General features: G+C 41.7%; 1 long non-coding RNA gene across 2 annotated transcripts; it reads right to left on the bottom strand.

Moving 5' to 3' along the window:
* Positions 1 to 315: 315 nt before the first annotated feature.
* LOC137072062 (uncharacterized) lies at positions 316 to 5385 on the bottom strand. 2 transcript variants are annotated; one of them, XR_010904608.1, is made up of 5 exons: positions 5302 to 5385; positions 4238 to 4577; positions 3964 to 4075; positions 2204 to 2273; positions 316 to 421 (listed from the first exon to the last, which is right to left on the bottom strand). It is a non-coding gene; the product is annotated as an uncharacterized lncRNA (long non-coding RNA). The 2 variants fall into 2 exon arrangements; XR_010904607.1 differs by having other exon boundaries at positions 3980 to 4075.
* Positions 5386 to 5670: the final 285 nt, after the last annotated feature.

Genomic DNA, 5670 nt, shown 5'->3' with positions numbered 1-5670 from the left:
ATACATTACCCAACTATTAATTAATGCACAACTTTTAAGTTCAAACATTCTGCAGTTGTATACTGTATGACAAATAAACATAAAAAAAGTCCTTTGTTTTACAAAAAACAACTAATCTAAAGATAAGACCAAAGATAAGTGCAGCTAATATTTAAATAAAGTGCTTATGTAATATTTACAGTGTATTTACAGTATACATTTAATCACTGTGTTTCCTGAAAACCTTTTGCCATTCTTAACTCTACTAGTTTAACTATAAGAATAAAAAAAAAAGTTAAAAGTAAAAAACAAAAAACAAAACAATGAATGCACACATTTTGTCATTTCACAATGTTTATTGATATGTCAAACTGTTTAAAGACAAACATAAGTGCCCAGCACAGCATCCTCTGTCACCCAGGTACTTCTCCAGATTGTGCCACTATAAAGAAAAGAAGAAAAAAAGAAAAAACAAAAAAAGTTGCTTATAATTTTGGACTGTTCACTGTAGAGGAGAAATTAATACAAGTAGAGATGCTATAAGCAGAAGTTGGCAGAAAGTGTTTTTGTGTGTGTGTGTGTGTGTGTGTGTGTGTGTGTGTGTGTGTGTGTGTGTGTGTGTGTGTGTGTGTGTGTGTGTGTGTGTGTGTGTGTGTGTGTGTGTGTGTGTGTGTGAGAGTGAGTGAGTGAGTGAGTGAGTGAGTGAGTGAGTGAGTGAGTGAGTGAGCGAGCGTGTATGAGCGTGTGAGGGAATGAGTGAGTGAGCGAGTGAGTGAGTGAGTCTATGAGCGAGTGTGTGAGTGAGTGTATGAGCGAGTGAGGGAATGAGCGAGTGAGTGAGTGTGTGAGTGTATGAGTGTATGAGCGAGTGTGTGAGTGAGTGTATGAGCGAGTGTGTGAGTGTGTGTGTGTGTGTGTGTGTGTATGAGCGTGTGAGGGAATGAGTGAGTGAGCGAGTGAGTGAGTGAGTCTATGAGCGAGTGTGTGAGTGAGTGTATGAGCGAGTGTGTGAGTGTGTGAGTGTGTGTGTGTGTGTGTGTGTGTGTGTGTGTGTGTGTGTGTGTGTGTGTGTGTGTGTGTGTGTGTGTGTGTGTGTGTGTGTGTGTGAGTGAGTGAGTGAGTGAGTGAGTGAGTGAGTGAGCGAGCGTGTATGAGCGAGTGAGGGAATGAGTGAGTGAGCGAGTGAGTGAGTGAGTCTATGAGCGAGTGTGTGAGTGAGTGTATGAGCGAGTGAGGGAATGAGTGAGTGAGCGAGTGAGTGAGTGAGTCTATGAGCGAGTGTGTGAGTGAGTGTATGAGCGAGTGAGGGAATGAGCGAGTGAGTGAGTGTGTGAGTGTATGAGCGAGTGTGTGAGTGAGTGTATGAGCGAGTGTGTGAGTGTGTGTGTGTGAGCGAGTGTGTGTGTGTGTGTGTGTGAGTGAGTGAGTGAGTGAGTGAGTGAGTGAGTGAGTGAGTAAGTGAGTGAGTGAGTCTATGAGCGAGTGTGTGAGTGAGTGTGTGAGTGTGAATGAGCGAGTGTGTGAGTGTGAATGAGCGAGTGTGTGAGTGAGTGAGTGTATGAGCGAGTGTGTGAGTGTATGAGCGAGTGTGTGTGTGAGCGAGTGTGTGTGTGTGTTTGAGTGAGCGAGTGTGTGTGTGTGAGCGAGCGAGCGAGTGTGTGTGAGTGAGCGAGTGAGTGTATGAGTGTATGAGCGTGTGTGTGTGTGTGAGTGAGTGAGTGAGTGAGTGAGTGAGTGAGTGAGTGAGTGAGTGAGTGAGTGTGTGAGTGAGTGTATGAGCGAGTGAGCGAGTGTGTGAGTGTATGAGTGAGTGAGCGAGCGAGCGAGCGAGTGAGTGTATGAGCGTGTATGTGAGTGAGTGAGTGAGTGAGTGAGTGAGTGAGTGAGTGAGTGAGTGAGTGAGTGAGTGAGTGAGTGAGTGGGTGAGTGAGTGAGTGAGTGAGTGTATGAGCGTGTGTGTGTGTGTGAGTGAGTGAGTGAGTGAGTGAGTGAGTGAGTGAGTGAGTGTGTGAGTGAGTGTATGAGCGAGTGAGCGAGTGTGTGAGTGTATGAGTGAGTGAGCGAGCGAGCGAGCGAGTGAGTGTATGAGCGTGTATGTGAGTGAGTGAGTGAGTGAGTGAGTGAGTGAGTGAGTGAGTGAGTGAGTGAGTGAGTGAGTGAGTGAGTGAGTGAGTGAGTGAGTGAGTGAGTGAGTGAGTGAGTGGGTGAGTGAGTGAGTGATTACTGTTAGCAAAGGGGCCATTGGGTTTGATAATGCAGAGAGCTGATAGAGAATAACCAATCCATGAGAAAACCTGCAAGACAGGATGGAAGATAATTTTATTAAAATAAATGAGAAACAATAAAAACATTGACAATCAATCAGAATCCTGACTTTATAAAGCTTTATCACTTAAAATTGCAGACATTTTCTAATATTCCTATTGCGGTTGTATGAAGTATGTAGACTGGATAAACCCAGCCCGATCTGCCAGCGATTTGATTTGACCCTGCAGCTCAGTCTGGAAACCTGCACATTAATTTCTACTGGTTCTGTTACACACTTTTGCGGAAACCAATCACAGACTGGCTTATCCACCAGGTGGGCTATTGTTGGATTTAACACGATGACGGATAGAGAAGCGATAGGTCGATGCTTATTGCTCACGCCTCTTGTGGTCTGATTGTTTGATGGACTATCAATTGCAAACAAAGTCATTTGAATTAGGCCCATTGATCATGCCACTAGTGCGGTAGAAAATACTGAGCAGACTCCCCAGACCCATGTTCAATCTTAAATTGAGCTTGTTCTGGTGATAGCGAGACAATGAATCATGGCCTTTTTCACACAGAAAGTGTGTTTGCTTTGAAAAACGCGAGTCGCGGGCAGTGGAATGGGAAAATAACCCGCAAGGTCTTGAGATGAGAAGTTGAAATGATTTTAACTTGAGCCCCGACTTTTTATAATGTTATGTCATGCACGAGACATTGCAAAAGACGTAAGGTGTAGTGCGTATTTACATATATAAACAATCTGTGTGAACTACTACTACGTTGACATGACACTTTTTACAGTGTTCCTCAAACTCTGTCCTGGAGGGCCACTGTCCTGCAGAGTTTAGCTCCAGCCCTGATCAAACACACCTGAGCAAGCTAGATTCAGGATCACTAGAAAATCACAGGAAGGTGTGTTTGATTAGGGTTGGAGCTAAACTCTACAGGACAGTGGCCCTCCAGGACCGAGTTTGACTAACCGTGCTTTATTAGGTTCTTACTGATGGAGCAGTGTGATATGTAAAGTTTAAGGCCCGGTCCACACGGAGACGCGGTTAGCTGTATACGTATAAATTTTGTACCGTATCAGCGTTTCGTCCACACGGATCCGGCGTTTTAGAAGCATGAATCCGATATTTTTCGAAACCGGGTCCCAAAGTGGATAAATCTGAAAATGATCATCTTCTGTTTTCGTGTGTACAGCGAATCCGTATATTTTCTGAAACGGTGTTGTCATCACACTACGTCCAGCACGGGGAAAGAGTTAAGGGATACAACTATGTGCACTGGGCATGCGCACATCAATTTTGCGTCATTTAATTAACGTATCTGCATTATTGTAAGGGTATGTTTTGGGTTGGGGTAGGTGTAGGCATTAATAAAACACATCTGTTAAGTAGCAAATGTATTTATTGTTATTTTATTGTGAGATTTTGCCTCACCTCCGACCACTGCTATACCCCTTCTAGCCACAACTCTTCTTCTCCGTTTTTAGTGTATTTCTGTGGCAGAATTACAGCGCCACACATCGGCCTGGCATGCAAACTACATCGTTTTTAGTCCGTTTTCTTCATCTTGTGTGGACGCAGATATTTCTTGAAACGAGGGGAAAAAAAGATCGGATTAGGAAAGCGCTGGCTTCGTGTGGACAGGGCCTAAGAAACCTCCAATGCTGTGCGAAATGTAAATGCAGTGATGTTCAATCAAGGGTTACGACAAAAACAGACATACCACTGGAAATATTTACCGTTGCAGCTTTTTCTTCTTTTATTTTCGTCTTCTCCATAAACCGCCAAATTCATCCCACTCCACGAACAAGCCGTTGACATCACTTTCTTTTCAGCTGAAACAAAGAGAAATATATACATGTTGAGGCAGTTTTAAAAATGATCTGTGACCAATATATATAAGAGGAAGGACTTTAAGGAAAGTTAATAACACATAACATAATAAAGATACATTCCTTAAAAACAAATCTGTTAAAGCTAAATGTGTTCACCTTTACCTGTGAAGGGCTGAACCTTTAAAGGACTTGTTCAGCCTCCATTGCAGCTTCTTCAAGATCAGCATTGGGAGCTTTGAGTTCAAGTTCCCTGTTAATACTAGCAGCTTTCTGACATAACTGGTCAAAATTAGATTTTGAGCTTTGCCAAGAATGTGTAGAAAATATGAAAATAACAAAAATATGCCAATATATGTGTAGATGATTTACAAAATACTGTTCAGAAAAAAAGCTGACAGACAGACAGTTAGTGAGCTTTTGCAAGAAATGGCTTCTTAAAATAACTGTTGTATTTAAGGTTGTTTTGGGAGATGGAGATGGAGGAGCAGGTGATCTGAAGAAACTGGAAGACAGAAAAATATTAACAATAACAATACAATAACATAAATATTGAAAATGTTGTGTTACTATGCTTTTTTACTACAGCTACCACAGAAAAAAACTATGGTTACTGCTTTAAAAGCATGGTAAGTGTCGTGATTACAGTGCTTTAATGACAAATACCACAGTAAAACTCTGGTTATTGTGGTAAAACCGATGGTATATGTTTTGGTTACTGTTTAACTACAAACACCACAGCAAAACTATGATTACTGAGGTAAAACCATGGTAAGATCCATGGTTACTGTGCTTTAGCTACACGTACCACAGTACAACTACATTGCTGTAGTGAAACCATGGTAAGTGTTGTAGTCATAGTGCTTAAATACAAATAGTACACAGTAAAAACAGTTACTGTGTTAAAATCATGGTATGGTACCATGTTTTAACTACAAATACTACAGTAAAACTATGGATACTGAGGGAAAACAATAGTAAGTGTTGTGTTATGCTTTTCAAATAGTAGACAGTGAAACCACAGTTGCTGTGGTAAAAACATGGTAAGCTTTGTGGTCACCTAACCACAATTTGTGGCTTTTACTAACAGGATTGAGCAACAACGTTACTATGGTAAAATCGCGTTCGTTCGGTGGCATTTGCAACTGATTTGTAAACATCATACTGCACTTACACATGAATTGCAGACAATCAGAATGATAATTTAAAAAGAACAAAAATAAACCCACCTGGATTACAAAGTTCAGGGTGACTCCTTCCTCTCATCTCATTTTTATGTTGACAACGACGGTCAAAGTTCATTTGATGACGACACACCCGACAAACGAGACTGTCATTATTAATCAGACAGCTAGAGGGCGCTTCATTTTTAAACGTGACTATAGGTCGTAATACGCTGCATGCACATACGACCTATATGGTCGTGTTTCGGAGGAGGACAGGCTGGTGCTACAAGTTATCTTGACCGGTACTACTTCTATGCTTAACGCTGGCGCCATCTTGTGGCTTAAACAGCCGTGGGTTACAATGGAAGACTTCAAGGCGGGTTTCCTTTATAACGTTTTTAATATAGATATTTTTCTTTCACAAACGCATCG

This window comes from Pseudorasbora parva, chromosome 3 (genome assembly GCF_024679245.1).
Source record: "Pseudorasbora parva isolate DD20220531a chromosome 3, ASM2467924v1, whole genome shotgun sequence".
Taxonomy (NCBI): Eukaryota; Metazoa; Chordata; class Actinopteri; order Cypriniformes; family Gobionidae; genus Pseudorasbora; species Pseudorasbora parva.
This window is presented reverse-complemented; position numbering and strand designations above follow the sequence as displayed.